At 38.8% G+C, this 26256-nt stretch overlaps 1 pseudogene; it reads left to right on the forward strand.

Annotated features, from left to right (window-relative positions):
• The first annotated feature begins 24641 nt into the window (after window positions 1–24641).
• On the forward strand, window positions 24642–26045 carry Sord-ps1 (sorbitol dehydrogenase, pseudogene 1; annotated as a pseudogene).
• The last annotated feature ends 211 nt before the right edge of the window (window positions 26046–26256 follow it).

Below are 26256 nucleotides of genomic sequence, written 5' to 3' on the forward strand. Positions count from 1 at the left end.
GTTTGTTCCTTTAAAGAATAGAGGTAATCAGATCTGAAATGAAACATTGTGCATCCTAAAAATTGTGGTAAGTGGGTAAAGCAGGAGTTAAGTTGCTGCGAATCCTCTTCTACTGACTCTCTACTAAGGATCCCAGGCTAGGCTCACCCCACTCCGCCTTCATTGCAGACAGGCCACTCATGGAGATCAGGTATTTTCGTTGGGTGCTCCAAGCAAAAAGTTTTAGGGAACCTTCCTCCTGACAATGCATTGTCTCTTCTGTCCGATGGTGTGGAGTAGTCTGAGATGGTGCTAGAGATGCAGGCCAGGGCGAGATCGAACTCAGTAGTGTTCTTTTTACAGGTTACACATTTATGAAGGGAGTTCCAGACTGACTGAAAACTGTTTTACCTAGTTTGCCTATCAGTCTGCTCCACAAAAGAATCAGAATGACAATTTTCTATTTGACATATATATTCAGACAGTGACCTTCTCTATGTATACCATTTCATTTTTTTACAGATAAAACTAAGGCATTTTAAAAATAGGGGTTGAAGAGATGGCTCAGTTGGTAAAGTGTGCCAACAATGAAAATAAACACACCTGAATTCCAATCTTTAGTATGCCGGTAAAAAGCCGGGTGTGGCCTATGTGTGTAACTCCATAGTGTGGGAGCAGAGACAGGCGGATCCCTGGGGCTTGCTGGCCAGCCAGTATAGCCAGTCTGTGCACTCTAGATTCAGTAAGAGACCCTGTCTCAAAAATTAAGGTGGAGAGTCACTGAAGGAAACACCTTGACCTGTGTGGCCCCTACCCACATGCACATATGTGCACATAGACACAGAATGCATACACATACCACACATACACTGATAGAAAGAAAGAAGACAGAAAGACAGAGAGCAACATGGAGACAAACACAGAGAGACAGGGGGAGAGACAGAGACAGACAAAGACAGAGACAGAGAGAGACAAAGACAGACATACACACACGAGAGAGAGAGAGAGAGAGAGAGAGAGAGAGAGAGGGAGAGAGAGAGAGAGAGGCCAACGTGGTCAAGATAACTTTGAGATAAAACTGGAGATGTGGAGATGCAGGATATGTTGTTTCCCAAAACAGGTGAGTCTAATTCAGGAAAAATAAAAATAATTCCAGGCCAAACTCGGTAAATAGTTTGCTTTTCTCAATGCACTGAGAGAATACCAACTGTATTAATGCAGCAGCATTGAACTCAGGTAGGGAGGACTAACAGAGAAGATTGACAGATTCTAAATTTGATGTGGTCACCGAGAGTAATTCTTCCATATGATAAGATACAATATTCTGCACAGAATGAGAATGAATCTGTTTCCTGTCTTAGCCCCTGAATTATGCTTCATGACCAAGTGGCCCAGCATTAGCCTTATGTCATATTCATGCATACAGTGAACACCAAGACATGCTTTCAACAACCAACTTCTCTCCTTACAATTAAGCAATGAGCAAATGCCATATGCTGGCCGGTTGAGCCCAGTGCAACCAAACAATTTTTCTGTAAGAAAATCCAGGGCATTTGAAGCACCAGCTTGGTAAAAGCATTTGAAATATGCCAGTGAATTAAGTGATGCTTAGTCATTCTTGGAAAAATGCTTCAGGTAATGTGAATGACCTATTTGAAGCCAAAAATATTTTCTGATTCACTGAATGAGGCCGGATTATATTTTGCCTGAGCTCATCTCCTGTATTTTTGGAAACTTCATTCTGCTTGTAAAGAACAGGATTGCATTGAGCCAATCACTTCATTTTCTTAGGCCTCAGTTTCCTTATCTTTTGAAATAAAAAGACATGATTAGATTTTGCCATTGTAAGGTTAATGTGTGTGTGTGTGTGTGTTTGTGTGTGTGTGTGTGTGTGTGTGTGTGTGTGTGTGTGTGTGTGCATCTAATTGAGAATACCAAATAAAACAGATTTCAGGCTGGCTGGCATTTTTATCTTGGGTCTACTCTTTTACCTCCCTCCATTTGAAAATTGAACTAGAACTCTGCTCTTCTTTCAGTTACGCCCAATTGAATATGTAAGAATGGTTGAACATCCCTAAGCCCCTAATCACTGGCATTCACCAGATACCTATAACGTCAAGCTGCCCTGATAATAGTTTTACATGTGGTGTGTGCCTGTGCGCATGTATTCATTTTCATTCGTGTCTAAGGCCATGTGTGCACAGGTTCACAAGCACGTCACTATACATGTGTGTGGAGGTCTATGTTTTATTCTTTTACTCCTCACCTTATTCCTTGAGGCAAGGTCTCCTAGTTGAGGCCAGATAGTCTGGCTAGTCAGCTTGCTCCCGGGAGTCCCAGTCCCTGCCTTCTGAGTACTGGAATTTCAACTTGTTTCTAAGCCAACCAGGCATTTATTTGGGGGCTGGGATATAAACTCTGGTCCTCAATGTGTGCAGCAACTGCTTTATATCCTCAGACATCACCCCAGCCCTATGCTAACTACTCTAAGCTAATTGTTATATTCCGTTTTCCCTAGTCACACTATATATAACTATAGACTATCTTCTCTCTCCCCTGATTCATTTTTCTTTACTGACTATCCACAATTCTTTTCATTTTGTTCAAAGGTATTTTTTTCATGTTTTGTCAGACCACATCAACTAAATCTAGGGACTTTTCTTTTCCCATGTTAACAAATGAGGCCACATTTCTTTCAACAATATCCTTCATTTTTTTTTATTTTGGAGAATTTCATATATGCATTCTGTATCACACTTCTTAAATTAATGGCTCAGGCTGACATTTTCTCTCTCTCTCAGAAGTTCAACAAGGATATAGAAAAGGGAATTTCTGTGTCTCTGTGCATTGAAGAGCTCAGTCATGAAAGGGGACCAAATTTGCTATATAGTAACACCGACTGAACTGTGGTAATTTCTGCTTGCCCAGGTGGTTTCTTTGGGAATCTTTTCATGAGATGCTACCTTCTTGTACATGGCCTTAAGGTTTAAATTAACCTTATTCACAGACCTTGAAGAGAAGATAGAACACTGTAAGGCAGCTGAAGGCAATTTCCTTCAATGGCTCTGCTTGGTTCCCTTCAATTTACTTAACTTTGGAGTTACATAGCACTAACTGAAGAGCACTGCAGTGCATAAGGCTTCATCACAGCGTCTGCTTTTTCTTTCCTAAGACTGTGAGCCGCAGTTTACCAGCTTTGCTTTAGCTTTAGTGGAAACAGATTTTGATTGGGAGTAATCAGAAAAGCAGACAACTGAGAGACCATCTGTGTGCTTCACACAACAGCCCCCAAATTGAGATGGTGGCTGCAAATCGCAACACTGTCAGAGAGCTGTCTAAAAATTTTAAGAAGTCAAGTCTGGAATAGTCTATATATCCTTCCTTGTAGTACTACAATCAGAGGAATGTTTTATGTTAAAACCTTGGACTCTTTAATAAAACCCCAAGAGAATAGTTTAGTAGTGGTGACAAATGTTGCTCCAGTGTCATAGAGCATGTAGGCACTTGTGTCATGGAAGCATGCAAAACACAGGCAGGAACATGCTAATACTCTATTTAGGTAGAGTATCAAATTCAGTGTCTGTTCCAGCTTTCCAAAGTATAAGAATTAGAAATATAATTATGGTAAAGGCTCTTATTTCTCACTTTACCCCCCACTTTTTAAAAATTATATGTCTATGAGCACAGTATTCACATCATTTCCACCATGCCTTTTTCCTTCTTTCTGTCTATCCCCAAACTCCCTCTCAAATTCATGACGTCTTCTTTAATCATTACAGTTACACACATACATATTTATTTCTAAATACAACCCTGGAATCCTTTTAGTGTTGCTTGTACATGTTCTCGTATTTAAGGCTGATCGCTAGGCAAGCATCCATGGAAAAGACAGCTTCTTCCCCTCTTAGCAACTGTTAATTGCCAGGACTACTTCGTCTGGAGGTGAGCCTTGTGATATTTCCTCTATCCATGTCAGCATGGTGTTATCAGAGTGCGGGTCTTCATTAGGTGACTGTTTTCTTAAGATCTCAAGGGAACAAAGTTCCCTATCATATATAGATGACATTGTCTCACAACAGATGCCCTGGTCCTCTGACTCACAATCTTTCAGTCACCTCTTCCATAATTCCCCGAGCTTTAGCTGTGAGAATTGTGTTGTAGATGTGTCAGTTGAGAATGTTTGTTTTCTGAACTTTGGTCTCCATCTACTAAATAAAAAGTTTTCTTTGACAAGTGAGGGCTACACTGTCTGTTAGTAGAAGGATGTGTATTTGGAATGCAATTAGAAATTTTACTGTTTTAGGCAAGTAGTAGTATTAAGTTCTTCTCTATGATCTATAAGCTTATCAGCCATGGGGATTTGGCTTGCTTGACATTATAGGCATTAACTCTGTCCTATTGCTTGTTCTTTAGGCTCAACTAGGCTCCCAAGACGTAACTGCTAGCATTACACCACAGGGAATACTATGGCAAGTTGGTCATTGTGTGGGTAGGACTATTGATTTCTTTTTATGTTAGGCAGCTTGCATAGCACCTTCACCTAGGAGAGCTGGCACATAAGGTACAGCCTTAGACAACAGGTTCTTACATCTGATTTCCAGACAGCAACGAAAGGCAAATGGCACTAGCCTATATTGTATTCGGACTCCTTTGACCCACAACTTTTAGGAAGTTAATTTTTCTATGTTTGGCACTGGATCGTTAGACAGTCTATGGCTTTTAGTGGGGGTATTTTTACCTCAAATGGTGTGCAGTAACTTCATGTAAACATATACTTACACATGTATTTTAACAATAGGTTTTTCTATGGCTTTTCAAAGATCTTTAGTATTCTTTATCCTTCCTACCTTCTTTTCAGTCTGAATTACTCTCCCTGTCTCTCCTCAGTTAAAGTTACAACTTCTTTCTTTCTTTTTTTCTTTCATTTCCCCTTCATAGTACCTATGTCTTAGTATATTGCTCTCAAGAGTTTCTTTTCTCTCACTCATGGTCTCTTTTTACTTTCCTGGTTCCTGTTGTTACTCCAGGTCATACACACAAATTCAAAGTTTCAGAGAGCCCACAACGAAGAGGGAATATGTGGCACTTACTTTTATAGGTCTGAATTGTTCCAGAAAACAATAATTACAGTCAACTAACTATTCTGTAGTACACAAGAATTAATTCCCCTATGTAACCATATAGTATATAGTACCAGCCGCTCAGCCTTACTCTATCTTTTCATCCTCTCCCTATTCTTTCTGGTCCCCATCTCTAGAAATTGACATTTATAGCTTCCATGATGAGTAAGAACCTGTGTACAATAGAAAATTATTCAACCATGAATGAATGAAAAAGAATGGAATTCTCTCTTTTGTGCCAACATAGAACTGGAACACATTATGTTAAATCAGATTGACGTACTGCTTGCTGCACCAAGAGGGTGAACATTATGTCAGATAAAATAGCTACACACAGAAAGATAAATATTGCTTATTCCTTTTTAATGTTATTTTAATGATTTTATAATGGCTCATTTCTCTATTTGTCTTATATATTAAGCTTTTCTCCCCACCCTCTGCTTTTATGAAAAAAAAGCATTATTTTACACAAGTTTTTCTTCTATTTAAATCTTTTCTTTTGATATAAAGTTATAGATATATTACTGCTATTAAGCAAAGACATGGTTATTTAGAGGATACAATTTCATCCTTTGTCCTAAATTCACTTCACTGTTTCCCACCTAAGTGTTTGGCATTGCTCAGCTAAGTTCTCATTTCATTAGCATTTCTTATAACTTTGTCCAGAAACATTAACATTTGCTTCTTTTTTTTTTTGGTTCTTTTTTTCGGAGCTGGGGACCGAACCCAGGGCCTTGCGCTTCCTAGGCAAGCGCTCTACCACTGAGCTAAATCCCCAACCCCACATTTGCTTCTTAAATACCAAGAAATTCCTCATAATAGTATATGCTGTACATGTAACAGCAACTTTTATCAGCCATGTGAAACACATCCAGGAGCCCGCTTAATATTTTACAATGATTATTTAATTCAAGGTTTCTGTAAACTTTCTTTACTATAAAAATGTCTTTGGATTGTCATAAAACAAACAAACTACAAATGCACCCATAAATATCAGGTCCTGGAGGATATCTTTTATAGATCTGTTCTTACCTCTAAGAAAATGGGACATGATGGAGCAAAGCAGACTTATTGAGTAATTGTGAGAAGATCGAATATTACCATGGTTTTATAAAATGTTTAAAAATCTGTGAAAATGCATTAATAGCATTATAGCATTTCTGTTTTAATAGAGAGTATGCTTATGTATACATTCTGCTGAGTTGAAAGTTTTTAGTCATTTAAATAAATCAACATAGTTGATTTCTAGGCTTGAAGTGATTGTAGTGTTGTTTATTTTTTGCCTTATTTTACAAGTTGATTGTTAAGATTTCAATAAAAAGGGAAATATACTTTAAAATTCTACCACTGTTCCTGATAAGGAAAAATAGGCTCATGAAAACATGGAGAACCATGGGACTTTGTTTTATTGCCTTGATATTCTATATAGGAGTTATTTGACTTTTAAATTTTATTTTATTTATATTTATTCAATTTATTTATTATTTGGTGTTTAATGCTTATTGAGATCCTTTGACATGCCAGTTATTTTTTCTTATTTATTTATTTACATCCCAAATTCTGTCCCTTCCCAGTCCCTACTCCCAGACTTTCTCCACTCTCTTCTTTGCTTCTGTGAGGGTGTTCCCCCTGGGTATTTCTCCCAAGCTGGTGCATCAAGTCTCTGCAGTATTGGGCATATCCTCTCCCCCTGAGGCCAGACACGGAAGTTCTCTGCTATGTATGTGCCAGCAGCCTTGAACTAGCCCACATATGCTCAGTCTCTGGCAGCTTCCGGGGATTCTGTCGGTCTTCCGGTGGGGTTGTCATCTCCATCAGTGCCTTCCATCCTTCCCTTAACACGTCCACATGAGTCCCAGGCCTCTGCCAATGTTTGGCTGTGAGTATCTGGATCTGTCTCCGTCAGCTACTGGTAGAGCCTCTCAGAGGACAGCTATGCTAGGGTCCTGGCTGCAGGCACAACATAGTATCACTAATAATGTCAGGGATTGGTGCTTGCCTGTGCGATACTTTCCTCAGAGTTCCTTTCATTTTTGGCCTTGCTTGGGCTGCATTTGCTTTCTCACCTTCTTGGCAAACTTCATTTTATCCGTTAAAACTCAGGCATTTCAAAAAGTACTTAGTGACATGCACAGAGAAGTAATCACTAATATTTCATTGACACATTTATTAAAATAATTTATCGCTCTGGTATAATTATACATTCCCTCTCTGATTCTTCCACTAGTATGTGAACTGTGGGGAAAAGAAACTGCCTTCTAGTTTTCTTTGACTAGAAAAATATAAATTTTTATGACACACATGTCAAATGAATGTATTGTTATTTTACTGACATTTGAATTGATAGACTTTTAGGGCATCACTGAAGGCAGTATTGTCTAGTGCCAGGAGAGGGTAGTAGAACTGTTTCTTAACTAGGGCTCATTGTTATTTTCAATAGAAACAGAAGCTAAACTGGGAGTTTTCATATCTAGCTGCAGATAATAATTATCTAGGAGGCCTTGAAAACTGCCTACACCTCACTCTACCTTTGGCCACTTAAATGACCATATTGATAGATATTTCAGTCTTTACTCAGTAATTGTAGTGTGCTTATAAAGTTGAATACTGCTGAGTTTAAAGCCAAGCTATCCAGATTTCTCAGACAGTGTCTATTGTAAAATAAATAGGAGAGGAGATAAGATTCAAGGTAAAGTTAACTCTAATCCAGGAATAGCATCAAAGCTGTTATGAATACATAAAGCAGGGAGGGGCCCCAGTCATTACACTGGTGATGGAGAGCACATCCTCAACACAACAGCTAGCAATATTCAGAAATCAGATAGACAGAGCTAGTAGATGGTCAGAGAGTAATTTCCAATTGTGACGATTGGGTGCTTACAGTCATAAATCCCTATGAACCATGGTTTGAGTCTACTGGCTTGACAGATTTATAGAGTCCCACCTCTGTAGCAAAAGAGCTCTAGGATATATTTTTAAAAACATGTTTCATTTTATTTATTTTTGTATGTGTATGTGTTTGTGTGTGTATCCCAGCAGTACTGGTGCCTACGTGGGTATGTATGTACTTGGAAGACAAAAAAAAAATCAATGTTGAATGTCTTCTATCACTTTCTCCCTCATTATTACTATTATTTCTGTTGTTTCTATTGTGATTATAGCTATTAATATTATTGTGGTTATTTGTTTCCCTTATTTTATCAGTTATTTGAGAATTTTGTACAATATGTTTTGATTATATTCACCTTGCTTCCTCAACTTATTCCAGATTCAACTCCACTTTCCTCCATACCCAATTTTGTGAACTCTCTTTTTGTTAGTTAGATTTTAAATCCACCAAGTCCAGCTGGTCCTGTCTATATATTTTTCGATGTCTGGCCTTCCACTGGAGCGTGGCCAACCTATCTGAGGTTACATGCTTAGAGAAAACTGACTCCTCATCTCCTAGTACTGTCAATTGCCAATTGTTCCTCAGGTTAGGGGTGGAGTTCCGTGACTATCTCTTCTCTATGCTGGGATTTTTGTCTGCCTTGTGCTGGTCTTGTGCATGATGTTTCAACCACCGTGTGTAACTTCCCTGCTGTGTCCAGAAAACACTGTTTCCTTGTAGTTCATCTTCTGCCACTGCTGCTTCTTAGGATCTCCCTACCCCCTCTTTCACCATGATCCCTGAGTATTTGGAAGATATTATCTTATTGTTTTTGACCCTGAACCTAACTAAGTTCAGGTAGACTGACAGGCCATCAAACTCCAGACATACTCCTGTCTCCTACTTCAGAACAAACACTGGGTCTATAGATACATGGCTTCCAAGCTTGATTTCTACTTAGGTTCTAGGACTCCAAAGTCAGGTTCTCATGCTAATACAACAGGTTCTTTACCCAGTAAACCATTTGCCTAGGTCTCAAACCAGAAGTTTTGGGTTTTATTTCATGTTATTTTTTTCAAAATCATAGTAATAGTTTGAAAAGAAACTTCAGAAAACACAACTACCCACAGATATAGATATTCTCCCTTCTTTTTTTTTTTTTTTTTTGGTTCTTTTTTTTCGGAGCTGGGGACCGAACCCAGGGTCTTGCGCTTCCTAGGTAAGCGCTCTACCACTGAGCTAAATCCCCAGCCCTGATATTCTCCCTTCTTAATCTCTCTCTCTCTCTCTCTCTCTCTCTCTCTCTCTCTCTCTCTCTCTCTCTCTCTCTCCCTCCCTCCCTCCCTCCCTCCCTCCCTCCCTCCCTCCCTTCCTCCCCCTTCGTCCTCCTCATTCTACTCTTACCTTTTTCTATCAATCATGTGAGTCTCAAAAAATATAAGAAGTTTGGAAATGCAGAAGAATGCCTGCATTTAAAGACATGGTAGCGCATGCTATGTGTGGAGGACGGAATAGGCTCTCTGGTTTCTTTGAAACACAGGTTCCTTGATGCAAGACTGTGTCCTTGAATAGTCAACTCTTTATTTGTATATTTTTGTTTCATCATGGAAATTTGTGGCAATTTTAAATATTATAGAGATTACAATGATTTAGTAGTTTTTGAATTTGAGAGTAAGGAAGTCACTGGTCATACAGTAGAAGATATTTTTAAGAATTGAGTTCATAGCCATATTACAAGGTTCTAAGAAGAAAATGGGTGACAAAAAGCAAGCAGTAGGCCCTAACAGTTAAGTTTTGACAACTTTAGATAGAAAGTTTTGACAAGAAAAGAAAGATGCAGGTTTGTGTGGTAGCTGGAGGAAAGTGTAGTACAAATGTCAAACTCCTTGGAGTATTCTTAGGCTAAAAAGAAAAATCAGAAGAAATTAAAGATTGAGATGAATATCAATAGAGACTGATAATTAGCCCACAGGAACTGATGATTGCATCTCTTGATCTTTTCTCTCCTTTGTCAGTAATAGAAACCTCAGGTCCTGTGAGGGTTTATGCTTATGGGCACTGCACAATTCAATTCCCTTTGCAGCTGTATATGAGTAGGCCCTGGTTCATGAAATGTGAGTAGACATAAAACCTGAATTTCTAGGATGTTCACTTAAAAGAAAAATCTACACTTCCAACTCTCCGCTCCCTTTCCCTTTTCCTGTTTATTGTGGGCTGCAGGATTGGCCGAATAGCTAGAACTATCTTTTTTGGTCTAGGAGACAGATGTTTTAAGTAGATACAATTAATTGTGAAAAGATAGATGGGTTTGGAACTGTATAATTGGGAGTTAATATATCAGTCCTAGAAAGCTTATGGTTTTCTTGGGTGGTGGTACTTTTCTATTCCTGTCACTGATATTTGGGAGCATCTATTCCCTGTAGTAGAACTTTATCATAGTTAATAAAATACGGAGTCGATACTGGGATGGTGTTAAAGTTAATTGTGACTGATTTAGTGCTAAAGTGTGGTGAGTTTTACTTTCTTGGGGAGAAGGACAGCCTTAACCTGAGACAGGATGGAAAGAACAAAGAATTATAAAGAACCTTAATGTTATTGATGATGAACGATGCTAAATGGCTCCAATGTTTGCAAAGATAGAGGTGACATTAAATGTTAGGAAAGAGAATTTAAACAACAGCACACTTTAGATCAGTGCAGCTTAACATGTGGTACCCTGGTCCAACATCACTGACATTACTGAAAACTTAGCTAGTAATGAAGAATCTTAGGTTCTAGCCACATCTACTTTGTCAAAATATGTAGGGATAATGTCCTGAAATGTATCTTTAAGAAGATGGAGATTTAAGTTTCATTAATATCTGAAGGTCAATAGTCTGTGAAAACCACTGTGGAAAATAGTTCTTTAGAAGTGTATATATGTGAGATATGAAACTAGCATTGGTGTTTACCTATGAGGATGGCAAGATACCTGTGTTGTTGATGATTCAAACTTATCTAAGAACTGGAGGTATAGAAAACATTCCAAGTTACAAGGTTTCTCTGGGACTAAGCTGTCAACTATATTTTCAATTTCTACTCCAAAATAAGGCAAATCAAGAGAACAATCAGAGTTGGCTGAATTACTTCAATGCTTTGACCTATTTGGGCTAAAGTTGACCTTGGCGAGAACTTCAATCCTGGATTGTTTACATTGAGTTTGAAGACATTTGTGTTTAGTCTACATAAAACAGCATATGAAACAAAACCATTAAATTGTAAGGTCAGCCATTTTTTTAGCCTTTTTTCTTGGTTGTTCTAAAACATGAAGACTAATATCTATTTATTTGTGTTCACATTTGGCTTCCTGTCTTAAGTTTTTATGTCTATAGGACTCACACTGTCATGTAAGTACTGTGGTGCTCACTAAGACACGATTTTCTATTATGGCACTTTAAATTAAATCTTTGTTATAGCCAACTCTGTGTGTGTGTGTGTGTGTGTGTGTGTGTGTGTGTGTGTGTGTGTGTGTATGAATGAATGAAATCACAGGACATGTATAATGGCTTCAAGTGTCTAGATGTGATACTAATGGCCTCCTGAGACTAAAGAGGCATTTCTCCTCAACGAGAACTAATTTGTGACATGATCATTGGCCATTGGACCATGCAAAACATAGTTTGAACAGGATTAAATGGGGTCAACAGTGGTGCAGTCTCCTATAAATCTTTGTTCTAACCCTGCTTTTGTTTCCAGTAGCTTGTCTAAGGATGCCAGTGAAATATTTCAGATGTTGCACTTCAGACAGAAATATTTTTAGTTAAGTCATGAGTCTTTAACAGAAAAAACATTGAGCAAGGATTTCTTCAACTCGTAATAGTGGCTAGAATTCATGTATTGAGTAGAGATGTTAATAATAACAGTATAGAATGTTACTTTGCCTTTTGTGGGACCGTAAACTACATAAATGTGTCTTAAAGCCTCCCAGTAGTTCTGAATTCTGTGCTATTATCTATTCATTTGTCTGTTTATTTACTTTTGCTGTGCCTGTGATGAAACTGTGCCCCACCACGAGGTCTAGGTAGATGATGTTATTATTCCAATTCAGAGAAGAGGGAATTAAGGCTCATGGAGATTCTAAGTTGTTCACTTGCAAAATTTTGGAATCTTCCTTTTTTCTATTTACACACATTGATTCCAATTGTTACTTTACTAATTTGTTTAATTGTGAGTTTATCTAGTAGCCATTAGTGTATTTGTAACTTGGATTTTACTATTTTAATCCATACTCTTGTGTTTATCCTGAAATCAAATAAATGCATTGCTCATTCACAAATTGAAAGACCCGACAGATACTTGAATATGTTAAAGGGATCTGGCCTGTTAATTCTGTGACAGATGCTAATTGGATCCTTTTGTGGGAAGAAGCAGCCTGAAGATTTCACAATTGTTTTACTGAAAACTTACAATGGCCATTGTGGTGATCTGAATAAAAATATCCCCATAAGCCCACTGGAAGTGGCACTGTTAGAAGATGTGGCCTTGTTGGAGGAACTATGTCACTGGGGTTTCAGATGCTCAAGCCAGGCATAGTGGCTTACTCTGTCTTCCTGCTTCCCACTCATCCAAACGTAGAACTCTAGGCTCTTTCTCTGCACCATGTCTTCCGGCTGCCATGTTTCCTGCTGTGATGACAATGGATTAAACCTCTGAAAACTTAAGCCAGTCAAAATTAAATGTTTTAATTTATGAAGGTTGGTGTAGTCACGGTGTCTCTTCATAGCAATAGAAACTCTAAGACTTCCTTGTCATTAATTTTTTTCTAAAAAATTTGTACATAGTATGTTTTGATAATATTCTTTCCTCTCCCTAAGCTCCTTCTAGATTCTTTTCCCCACCCAAACAATGGTTTTTGATTGGTAAAAATACCATCATGATTGGCCTTTCTTCTGGGAGTGAAATAGGGCTGTGGAAAAACAAGTACTCCATTACTACAGATAGGTCTTAGCCCAGAAGTCTCTTCTGAAGACAGAAACCCAAATTTCTATTTTTCATATCAAGGATTTCAAGTATATTCAAATATACTTTGAATTATGAATTTGGATGAAACCGTGAAATTAAATTGTTTAGTGCCTGCTGTGTTTAGCATTTTAAAATCATTTTTAATTTTTTTATGTATATGGGTTTTTGCCTGAATGTATATATGTGTACCATGTGCATGCCTGATGTCTGCAGAGGTCAGAAGAAGCCAGAGCTCCTGGAACTGGAGTTACACAGATGCTTGTAAGCCACCTCATGGGTGCTCCAAGTTGAAGCAGGGTCCTCTGCAAAAGCAGAAATAGCTATTAACCACTGAGCCCTCTCTCTGCCTCCTGTGTAGACTTTCTAATTATCTATTGCTCTTTAAGATTATCAACTTGACATGGTTTAGAATCAACTAGATGATAAGCCAGTGGACATGCGTGCTGGGGAGTTTTATTAGACTAATTGGACCAATCTTCATAAAGGCACTTTCTGACAGCCGCCTAGGTGTAAGAAACTGCATGGGAAAAGCTTTTGTTTTTTTGCTTGCTTGCCTTCCTGTCTTGCTGGTATGTTCATTCTACCCATTTGCTGCCGCCATCCTTAGGTACCATTAGAAACGGATACTTCAGTATTCTAATATGAACAGAAGACCAATGGCTCCATATATGCTCTGGACCCTTAGGTGTTAGGTTGACAGTGATGATGTTATCTCCTTCATGGACTGAGTAGCTATGGGTTTTCAGTCTTTCCAGTTTGAAGATAGTCATTGTTGAACTGCCCAGATGGTATCATGTAAACAAATCTAAAACATTTCCCTTTACTATATATTGATTCTGTCAGTTCTGTTCCTTTAGGAAAATGTAACTAACACACCATCATTGAATTGTGTGTGCATTTATCCATTCTATTCTTTTAAAATATAAACACATTGAGAGGAGAGGCATAACTGTGCATTTCTGCAGTGGATTCCTGGGTACTGTCTTAGTGTCTTGGGCAGTATAATCATTTAATATCTTTGAATGAGCGAGTGAGATAGTAATGCCATATTTGATTTCTTTTTGAGTTTTGAGTGGTTTGGGGCTTTGGTAGTGTGCTTGACTAGAATGAACAAGGCCCTGGATACAGTGCCCAGAACCACATATAAACAACTGTGTTGACAAGCTTATAAACTCTTGGGAAATAGAGGAAATCAGAAATTCAAAGTCATCTTGACTATATTGGGATCCTGTTTGAGCTGCATGAGAGATCTTGTATAAACAAACAAACAAACAAACAACAAATAAAGTGTGTTTTTCATCTAAGGTTGACACCTAAAGCATAGAAACATGATGGGGGTGGGGAATGACCTGTTGATGTTTCTTCAAATGACATGAGCGGCTTTAAAAAATATTTATTAGTTTTTAGGTATAGTCCAAGACGGCCCCAGACTTGGAATCCTCTATCTTCTGCCTCTTCATCAAATTGTATAAGTATTTTTTAAGTCTATAATCTGCAAGGCAAAACAACAATAATAAAGCAGCAGTAGCAACAATAACAACAAAAATAAAACCAACAACGCAAGATATCTGGGGTGATAATTATGTGGTGACTTGTGGAGTTACCTTATCAAGATGCAAGATTGGATGATTGGATTTAGTAGGTTTGGGCTTGTGCCTGACCTCCTGATTTCTTTTTAAAAATATTTTTATTGTTTTAAATCTCTCTCTCTCTCTCTCTCTCTCTCTCTCTCTCTCTCTCTCTGACATATGTGTGAGAATACCTGTCTGTATGTGGGTGTATGCACAGGAGTTCAGGTGCCTGCCGAGTGTTCATAGCTGTACTATTCTACAGTGGGTGCTGGGAACTGATTTAAGGTCCTCCATAGCAACAGTAAGTGTTCTAAATTGCTGAGACACCTCAAAGATCCTGCATTTCTTGAAACTGACTGACTCTGAGTGGGTAGGATCAGCATAGACACCAGGACAGAATTGACAGAATGAATATATATTAAAAGGAAATGTTTTAGAATTGTTTACATAATACCATCTGGGTAGTTCAACAATGACTATCTTCAAACTAGAAAGACAAAGAACCCATAGCTACTCGGTCCATAAAGGGGATAACCTTATCACTTTTAGTCTAGCTCCGAAGGGTCCTGAACACTGAGCCATTGGTCTTCAGCCCATATTAGAATATTGAAGTACCCATTGCTAATGCAAGTGCCCCATCACTGTTAAGTCCTATTTCTACTCTCCCCAAACATATCGTGTCCTCCTACAGGTCGTGCCTCAGCAGAACACCATGTGAGTCTCTATCACATGACACTGCCAGAAACCTCCACTTCAGGGCAGTGTGGAAGAAAGTGAATATTTAGATATTCTCCTCTATTGAGAATTGGCAAGCACAGGCAAAGTCAGAAGGAAAGGATCTGCTTATATTATTTAGAGTCTTAAGTATTTGCTATATTGGCTGTGAGATTACAATTTAGTTGCTCCAACACTCACACTTATTTCTAAAGAAAAAATTACTATTCAGAAAACAACAGATGAAAAGCAAGAATAACTATTGTCTCTGGACTTGTTTGTGAGACAGGCCATTACTGAATTGCTCAGGCTTTTCTTAAACTTATTCTGTAGCCTAGGCAAAGCCTTGCCCTGTGATTTTCCTGCCTTATCCTACATTGTAGCTGGGATTACAGGCTTGTGTTACCAAGACAAGTTTTGCTTCCCAATCATTAGATCAACTATTAGTTGTTTAGTGATCAATACAAGCCAAAACAATGTAATACATGGTGTGGTGATCTTGAATCCAAGCACCAGGCAATCAGAGGCAGCCAAATCCACTCTGCTCTACAACACAAATTCTAGGTCATCCAGGGGTTACACAGTGAGATCTTCTCCCCACTGAATGAAAAACAACAAAAAGGTAGTGTGGCTTCCCAGGTTCCTTCATCTGTTAATCTCTGCAGCATGCAAAATCATGAAAGAGGAAGGAAACATCTCAAGGCACTGCTCTACATTAAACATTTTCAGTGTCTCTGTTTTCATATTGTCTGTGTCTTCTTCTTCTTCTTCTTCTTCTTCTTCTCCTTCTCCTTCTCCTTCTCCTTCTCCTTCTCCTTCTCCTTCTCCTTCTCCTTCTCCTTCTCCTTCTCCTTCTCCTTCTCCTCCTCCTCCTCCTCCTCCTCCTCCTCCTCCTCCTCCTCCTCCTCCTCCTCCTCCTCCTCCTCCTCCTCCTCCTCCTCCTCCTCCTCCTCCTCCTCCTTCTTCTTCTTCTTCTTCTTCTTCTTCTTCTTCTTCTTCTTCTTCTTCTTCTTCTTCTTTTCTTCTGTTCAGATCTACACACTGTATCATATACTAGCATTCTTCCTTTATGTTGTTGGATATATTTGTAGGTATTCATCCATATGAGTGTGGTACATCTCTAGGATACATTCCAACTCCAAATCAAACTATTGAAGCACTATTCAGATTGGCCTGTGAAATGTCCCTCTTAGACAGGCATGTTTGAACCCTTGCTTTCTGACTGATTTGGGAGGGTTAAGGAACCTTGAAGAAGTAGAGCCTAGCTGGAGAAAATAACTAATGGAGAATTCTCAGATTTTATATCCAGTCCCTACTGCATGATGACTCTCTGCTGGGTTAGTAATATAAGAAGGCAGGACTGCCTCTTGCTTCTGTCCCAGTACCTCTCCCACCATCAAGTATTGTAACCCTTCTGGAGCTCTAGTCTTTTCTCCACTAAGTTGCTTTTGTGAGGGTATTTTATCTCCATAACCAAAAAGAATTGAGCACATGGAACTTTTGTTCCTTTTGCCCAGGTAAACAGACATATTGTGCATTATTTCTAAATATATAACCCCTTCCCAAATTCTCATAGATACCATTCCTTGTGTTAAACCTTTGTTTCCTCTTTCATACTCTTGGGAACTGGTCCTGAATTAACATTAGTGGTGATGTAAATGCTGTGTTTATGCAATATTTTTATCCACACATATTTGTTTAAATCTTTCATATGGCTTTCATTCTGGTAATCAGTCCTATTTTAGCATCCCTCTTAACACATTCTACTATATCCTCAGATTATATACTTCAGTGTGTTTATCTTGTATTTGTTTTTGTTCTTCATCACAAGTTAAGGCCATTGACAAAGGAAGAACCGCAACTGAGAAATTCTCCCACCCCCATAAGATTTCCCTGTGGGCAATCCTGTGGGGGCATTTTCTTGATTGGTGTTTGCTACTGAAACTCCATCTCATTATAGAAGATGATGTCCCTGAACAGGTTGTCCTAGAGTGTATAAAAAGAACAAACCAAGCAAGCTAGGAGGAGCAAGCCAGTAAGCAGCATTTCTCCATGGCTTCTGCTTTAGTTCCGATTTTGAGGTTTCTGCCTAGTGTTCCTGCCCTGACCACCTTAGGTACTGTAATGTATAAGTACAAAACATGTCTTTTTTCCCCCAATTTAGTTTTGGTCATGGTGTTCTCAGGAATAGAATCAAAATTAACACAATACACTTCCTGTTTATTATTTTCTTGTGCCTACCCAACTCCTTTCTTCTCTAAAGCATCTTCCAATGGAGTGTTGCCTCTTGGTGAAATAGTCTGTTCTAACCACCCCCTCCATCTACAGATACTCTTCTTTATCCATCAATGAAACTATATGGTATGTTTATTCCATGTCTTACACCATGCTATCCACTATGAAAATACACGTGTTGTTTGAGTAGTATGTGTACAGTGGTGTTCATATAGGAAACATTTTTGTTAGTTCCCTACCTGTGAAATCAGTGCGTTTGTGAAAATTTCCTTTATTTTGTTAAAAAAATTGGAATTATTATATAACTTTAAATGTGTGTTTATGGACCACACAGATAAATTTAGTTCGGTCAACTAATCTCCAGATATAAAATTGTTCCCTTACCATCCACTGTTGATTAGTCTTATACTTGGGAGTCGTAGAGAGGAATGAAGTTGATAGGGTTAGAGAAGATTAGACAAATGCTGGGGTCTATTTTCTTTGTAAGATCTCAACTTATCTCATGTTGTATTTGAAATGGAAAATAGGGGAGATCCAACTGATTTCTTCTTTTGTAATTGGACATCTGCTGTTGGTAAGCATCCATGGATTGGATCTAGCTTATGTAGTTCCATCCCCTGCTGGTACTCTTCATGGACACACAGATGGGCAGTGTCATTTTCCTGGGGATAGTGTTTAGCACTTGGTTGGTTTCATTAGGTTCTTCTTTAAAGGGTCTTTCTCATGATACACATCTTCAAATTCTTCCCTTGTGTTGCATATCTTGTCTGTTGGTCTCCTCCCTAATCTGTTTCCCCCATGATCTCCCATAGGAAATATCAGTATGTTCATCTACGTACTCAGAGAGGGAAAGGGAGGCCCTAGGCCCCTTTTTGGCAGGTTACAGCTTGATATTTTATTATTCCTTTGTGGCCAGATGCTTATGAAAACTATCCTCTTAAGAAATCTCTAGATTTTAAGCAGACATCTGTGTGTTAGTAATATCACATAATAATTCAATTCATAGAACAATATATCAAATTCTTCCAAGAATTAGCTCACCAAACGACTTAAATCTGAACAATATGTAGAGATAGGCACGTTGCTCATAGCTTAGAATTCCAGCTAAGAAATGAAGCGGGAGCCTCACTATTTTTGCAGGCAGGACATATTCTATTGGATACTGGCTCGTTCCTCCACTGGACTTTGTGGGGAAGTGGCCCACATCCTTTCCCACATGGAAAGGGAAGAGAAAAGTCTTTTCGTTGTGAACTGGCAGTTTTGACAACTACAAAAATCCACCCTTCTTTCTCCCTTGCTTATGTTTTCACAGGGTGTGGGATTTGGGACAGTGAATAGTGTAGATGTGGTCAGTTATTGAGCAAGCTCTTATGAAAGGCTCTGGACCCAAATGTTGTTAAGTCTTTAGATAGTATCCTCTTCATCTTTAACTTATTAATGCCAGTTCTAGTACAACATGAAAAGTTCTTCTAATATCTAATATCTTGTTACATATATCTTTAAAGACTATGCTAACAGTTAGTGGCATTTAACCAAAATATTCCTCATTTCAATTATTCATCTACACACACACACACACACACACACACACACACACACGCATGCACACACACACACAAACTTATGTCTGTGACTAACCTTCAAGCCTGCTCAGTTCTCAGTATAACAAAATTATATCAGCAGCCTGCATGCATGCATTTTGTTCAAAACTATTTCCTCATTCTCTGAAATGTGTCGTGCTTACTCTCTAAAACTGACACGTTCCCACACATACCATATCTGATTGATGAATTAACTTGCAAGACAAAATTCCAGAGACTTGAGAATATGAGCAGTTTCCAGTAAGCTAGCAAACATGTCTACTTTTTGTCTCCACAAGAATTCATATTTGACTGCAAAGAGTTAAATTACAGTTCTACTGCCTTAAGAGCACTGTTATTTATTATGATAAATTTCAAATATTGGTATTTCATTACTGTTATTTTTTTTGACATCTCTGACAATGGATTATAACACCTTAAGAACTGTTAATCTAATCTAAACTAAAATCTATAGTGTTTAACATTCTTTGTTTTTAAATCTCAATAAAATTGTAGGGCCATTAAAGGCAGAAAATATAATTGGTATGCTCGTGGTGCTTACTAGTTTTCACTATGAAATTATATTTTATTTATTCTTTGAGAGTTCCATAGATGTACAAAATATATTTTGATAACCACATCCAATTCTTGCTCCCACCATATTGACCACGATATCCCTACCCTTATTCTTGTCCTTTTTCATAACCCACTGGGTCTAATTAATGCTATCCATATATGCTTCCATAGGGAAGAACCATCCACTGGAAAATAGGTGACCTATCAGGGGCTACAATCTTGGAAACATCTTTTTCTCAGCAGCCATCAGTTGTCAAAAGCTCCTTTGTAGTGGGTGGGGTCTCAGGAGCACCTCTGCATCCACATTGGAATGTTGACTGACTTGATATTCGACAGGTCTTGTGCAGGTAAACAGCTACTGTAAGTGCATGACTGCAATGACTCTGTCATGTTCCAAAGAAAGTGTTCTGAGGCAGCCTTTGTAGTTTCTGGCTTTTACAGACTTTCAGCAGCTCCTCTGCCTTATTACATGAGCCTCGGGGGTGGGGTGATATAGAATAGAGGTCCTGGACAATTACTTCTCTACACCTTTCAATTATTTATAAATCTCTTTGTCAACAATAGACTATAATTTTAAGGAGAGAAAGAGAGAGAGAGAGAGAGAGAGAGAGAGAGAGAGAGAGAGAGAGAGAGAGAGAGAAAATTAACAGCAAATACTTGTAATGAAGTGCTCAGTACTTTAATGGAAAGGTAGATTACAATCATAAACTTCCAGTGAGTAGAGAATAAAATGATTAGTTTTGACAGTCAGGAAAAACATAATTCCTAAAATGGATACACAATTTCATTTTGTCTCTTTTTCTTTTTCTTTTTTAAGAAAGAAAGAAAAGATGTGTAATTGGATGGGTGAGGAGCTGGGGAAGAGTTGGGGGAAGGGAAAGCTCAATTAGAATATGTTGTATATGAATTTTCAGTTGTGAGAGTGGATAAGGGTTTGCTATTGGTTTCACCTTTGTTGCACCTTCTGCATTATTGCTTTAGTACTGGTTTCATTATATACTTAACTCACATTTCTCGACTACTTATTATGTGATAGTCCTAGTTGTATAGTTACCGGGAGTCATATAGAGACCCTGCCATTGTTGGTTCTACATTTTCTTGAAAAAGGGCATAATGCTAGACTCAACTGGATTGTGCCATGCAGTCTCCTAATAGAGCAGGAGAGGGTGATAAGCAAACACACACTAGAGGAACTAATCTCTAAGTTAATGAGGATAGGTATGGAAAGCTTCCTGAGGAAATGGTACTTTCATTTGAGTGTGAACAGTGTGAAATGGGTTCAGGGGAAAGCAAAATGCATATTCTTAAGTGTCATTTTATAATATAGTCCTTCCAAGGAACCAAAATAAGTTCAATGGGACACTGGATTTTAAGCCAAGGGTGACTAGAGAATGTAAATCATGTAAAAGCTTCCAGGTCAAGAGAAGAAATTTGAGAGCACAGTAAACAAATTGAAGGGCTTAATGAGGGTTATGGAATGATTGTGTTTTCATTTACAAATGCTTTTGTTTCTAGGACCGAATTGATTGAAAGAGAGTGGGATTAGAGGAGGGAAGATAAGTTAAGAGGTCAATAACTCAGATACTGATAATGGAGACTAGTGCGTTTTCAGAGTTGCTTCGAAGCTTTTGTTTCCTCTTTGCTCCCTCAAGCCAGCTGTAGTTCAGATTCTCACATAGCACACCACTCCACAGCTGACCCTCCAAGTCTGTGCTCATCAAAACAAAAAAGAGTAGAGGTTCATTGTCCATTCATGTTTCCTATTAAGCCTCTTCTAAAATCTGGCATGTTTATTCCCACACATAATTTGGCCTATGGTTATTGTTTTCTTGTATTGATAGTCTTCATTTCATTTAAGAGCCTTAGTGCCTTTTAGGCAGAAGTAAACTATGAAATAGAGATAAGCTTTCAGGACATGTATTTGGCAGCTCTCTAAGTATTAGCAACTGTTGATATGAAAGGAAAGAAAAATCAAATCAAAGAAAAGGAAACAGGAATTGGTAAAGAGAGCAGTTGACATATAGAAAAGCCCCTACGAAGGTCAAGGACAGCCTTACAATGAGTACTAAAAGTGTGTATCCATTTGGAGTCACCCTACATGATGGTGGGTGGTCAGGTCTTTATATTTCAGTCTTTAGCCATGCTAAATGTTAACTGTCCCTGACAAATCGTTCCGACGGACTTGAGAGAGGTAATGTCTTCCAACTAACAATATTCTTTGGAAAGCAGTTTGCAGCTGAAGATCATCAACTAGAAGTATTCTCATAAGATATGGGAATGAGCCTTGCAATCCTTACGGGGGATAATAGTAATGTTTCATAACATCCGTTCTGACGGCATTTCTTGGAATAATTATTTTATGAGATACTAATTGGTGTTTCCAGGGAAAAATGAGTTCTGCATCCAGATAGGTTTACCAAATAATAGGATAACTAGGTTTCTTTACTTCTGGAAACTTAAACATGTTCCGAGGTATGTAGCTTTTGCCTTAACTGAATCAAAGACATAGAAGACCCCCTACCAAATATCCATGTTACTATTTTGGACTTTGCAAAAGTCAAAAGATGCAGAAAAATTCTATTTGGGCATCCCAATGATCAAGGCCAACAGTTTGAAATGGGTCCAGAGAAAAACAAAATGCAGGGTTTTAATGACATTCTATAATATGTAACTTTCAAGGAACCAAAAGAGTTCCAATAGGAGGCTGGGGATTTAGCTCAGTGGTAGAGTGCTTGCCTAGCAAGCGCAAGGTCCTGGGTTCGGTCCCCAGCTCCGAAAAAAACAAAAACAAAAACAAAACCAAAAACAAAGAGTTCCAATAGAAGATTGAGTTTTAATAACAATCAAAATGTAAATAAGAAATACTCAAGTTAATAAAGTTTTAAAAAAATTGAGTTTTAAGCCAAGGGTGACTAAAGAATTGAAATCATATAAAAATTTACATGCCAAGACAGTAAATTTGAGAGTATGGTATACAAATTAAGGATATAATTAGAATTATGGAAGATTGTGTTTTATTTACAAATGCTTTTGTTTTTAGGACTGAATTGATTGAAAGAGAATGAGATTAGAAGAGGGAATGACTTATGTTCAATGGTCAAGGCTTGTGTCCTAGTTAGGATTAATAATGCTGCAATGAAGCACCTTAACCAGAAAGCAACTTGGGGAGGAAATGGTTTATTTGACTTACACTTCCATATCATTGTTCATCATCAAGGTAATCAGCACAGGAACTCAAACAGAGAAGAAATCTGCAGGCAGGAGTTGATGCAGAGGCCACAGATGGGGTGCTGTTTACTGGCTTGGTCATTATAGCTTTCTTGTGTGCTTGCTTAAATAACCTTGCTTGGACCACCAGCCCAGAAACAGTACCACTCACAATGGGCTGGGCCCTCCCTCATCAATAAATAATTAATAAAATGCCTTACAGCTGGATCTCATGAAAGCATTTTCTGAATTGTGGTTTCCCTCCTGTCTTAGGGTTTTACTGCTGTGAACAGACACCATGACCAAGGCAAATCTTATAAAGGACATTTAATTGGGGCTGGCTCACAGGTTCAGAGGTTCAGTCCATTATCATCAAGGCAGGAGCATGGCAGCATCCAGGCAGGCATGGTACAGGAGGAGCTGAGAGTTCTGCATCTTCATCTGAAGGCTGCTAGCAGAATACTGGTTTCTAAGCAGCTGGGATGAGGGTCTTAAAGCCCACACTTGCAGCGACACACCTGCCCCAACAGGGTCACACCTACTCTAACAGGTCACACCATCAAATAGTGCCACTCCCTGAGCCAAGCATATACAAACCATCATACCTCCTTTTAGAAGACCCCAGCTTGTGTTGACACTAGTCAAGACAACATGGAATGTCAGAGAAACTACTAAGTTCATACAAGTTAAGATGATTTATGATAATTTTATTTCTATTTCATATTGAGAGCTTCATATTTATTTTAGTTGTTTATTTTTTTACTGATCAGCTTTATTTATTTGCATATTATAGTCCACTCTCTCATTACAAGGGAGAGTCTAGTTCTTATATTCAAATGTCAGTATTTGCTGGTTGTGATCATACATGCCTATAATGTCAGTGGGGACGCAGAAGGAGAAGGATCAGGAGTTTAAGGCCATACAAAGACCAACTTGAGTTAAATGAAACTCTGTCTAAAGAAAATCAAAACACTGTGAGCACTTAATACAAATTATATTTAGGCAAAAGTATCCCTTAAGTTCATGTATCTCAGCAAACATCTTTAAAATTAGAATATCAATTTCAAAGCTATGAAGCTTCGCATTAGATTGATTTTCATACATGATTTTTTATTTGTAAGTCATTTATGATACATTTTATGTAGATTAATAAATCTTTAAATTGCTATGATGCAGACTTATGAAAGTTCAAATTCTATGAACTAAAGTTTTTTTTTCTTTTTACATTTGACTGTAGATTTCATTTTCTTGGTTCCATAGAGGCCAATTATAATTTAATCTGGTAGGGAGAAGGTGAGAAATTGAATTCCTCTAGTTAAAACTTTTCTGTGACTGTGCGCCTAGCCCTTAATGGCTGAGCATGGTCTTATTGTAACTTGTTATTCTGTATTTGATTGATGTCCCTAGAAGATCTGCTCTTTTCTGAGGGAAGGTGAAGGAGGTTTGGATTCAGGGGAAATGGGAGGTGGGGGAGAGAGCTTGGGGTAAAGGGGGGAAGGAAACAGCAGTTGGGATCTAATGTATGTGATTTAAAAAGAAAAAAACAAAAGTTTTCTGGTTCAAGACCTCAATTTCCCAGGCTAAATATGCATCAATGAAGGTTATAAATTAAAGTTTATGTACAACCTCTATCCTCAAAGGCTCAGGGAACACTGTGGAAAGGTTGTAAGAAAGAATGTAAGAGTCAGAGGGTTGGGGAGGAACGCTGTGAAATACTCTTATTGACCTGGCTTAGCTGTTGCATACACAAACTCAGAGCGCCTTGTACTCATGGCTCCTTATACAAGACATGCAGAAGATTAAGGAATTGAAAATTTCCATTATGGAATTGGGAGTGGGTATGGAGGTCCTACCTCTAACTGAGGAGATGTTAATAGTTGCTGTGGGAGGGAGAAGCTCCTGGTAGGTTCTCCAGGCTTTAGTGGATAACCCCATACTCACGTGATGCTGCACAAATCAGACTCAGTGAATTAAAATAAATATATAAGAATATGGGAGGAGCAGAACCACCAGCTCCGTGTCGCATCCAGCCGACACACCTCGAAGCAAGAGAGCAACGTGGCAGGTCCAGCTAAGGGCAAGAATCTGTCCCTGGTGGTGCACGGACTTGGAGAACTGCCCAATCCCTGAGCTGGGCACAAATGATGTGTTACTAAAGATGCATTCAGTGAGGATCTGTGACTCACTAATGGGAGCATGGCTGAAGTGGGTATTTTGGTGTGAAAAAGCCAATGGTGCTTGAGCATGAAGCTGCTGGAACAGTCACAAAAGTAGGAGCGCCGGTGAAACATCTAAAACCAGGAGATAGGGTTGCCATTGAGCCTGGCATTCCCTGAGAAATAGATGAATAATTGCTGATACATCTGACGCCATTGATCTTCTGTGCCACACCTCTGTATGATGGGAACCTCTGCCACTTCTATAGGCACAGTGCTGACTTCTGCTACAAGCTTCCTGATAGTGTCACCTTTGAAGAAGGGGCCCTGATTGAGCCTTTCTCTGTGGGGATCTATGCCTGCTGTCCAGGTTCAGTTTCCCTGGAGAACAAGGTCCTTGTGTGTGGAGCTGGGCCAGTTAGAATAGTCACTTTGCTTGTGGCCAAAGCAATGGTAATGGTGACTGACCTATCTGCTTCTGGTTGACCAAAGTTAAGGAAGTTGGAGTAGACTTTACCATCCAGGTTGCCAAAGAGACCCCTTAGGAAATTGCCAGTAATGTGGAAAGTTTGCTGGAGAGCAAGCTGAAGATCACCATGGAATGCACTAGAGCAGAGTCCTCCATCCAGACCGGCATCTATACACTCACTCTGGTGGGACCTTGGGGATTGTGGGAATGGAGTCCGAGATGATCAATTTACCCCTAGTGCACACAGCTATGTAAGAGGTGGATATCAAAGGCATGTTTTGATACTACAACACTTGGCCGAGGGCAAATTCCATGCTTGCATCGAAGACTTTGAATGTAAAGCCCTTAGTAACCCATATGTTTCATCTGGAGAAGACAGATAAGTTTACCAAATAATAGGATAAATAATAGTTTCCTCTTTGAAACAGCGAAAAAGAGAGTTGGACTGAAAGTTATGGTCAAGTGTGACCTCAGTGACCAGACCCCTAAACGTGAATTGATCTATGCCCTCAGCCCACTCACTCAGCATCTAAGAGCTAAATGGCTGGAAGGGGAGGCCATTCATTGATGAACTTTCTCTTTGAATGGTAAAAATAATAAACTCATAATCTGAGAGCCTTACAGGAGTTGGCATACCTTAAAGACAGAAGTAGGGACACTGTGGGAGACCTTGTATCGAGAACGAGATGCTTTTACTATGGAAAGTCTAGCACAAAGAGTCTGGCAGATAGGTCCTGGGAATGCCGTTTTTCTAGTACCTACTTTGGGTGAGGAGATGA

This window comes from Rattus norvegicus, chromosome X, assembly GCF_036323735.1.
Source record: "Rattus norvegicus strain BN/NHsdMcwi chromosome X, GRCr8, whole genome shotgun sequence".
Classification (NCBI taxonomy): domain Eukaryota; kingdom Metazoa; phylum Chordata; class Mammalia; order Rodentia; family Muridae; genus Rattus; species Rattus norvegicus.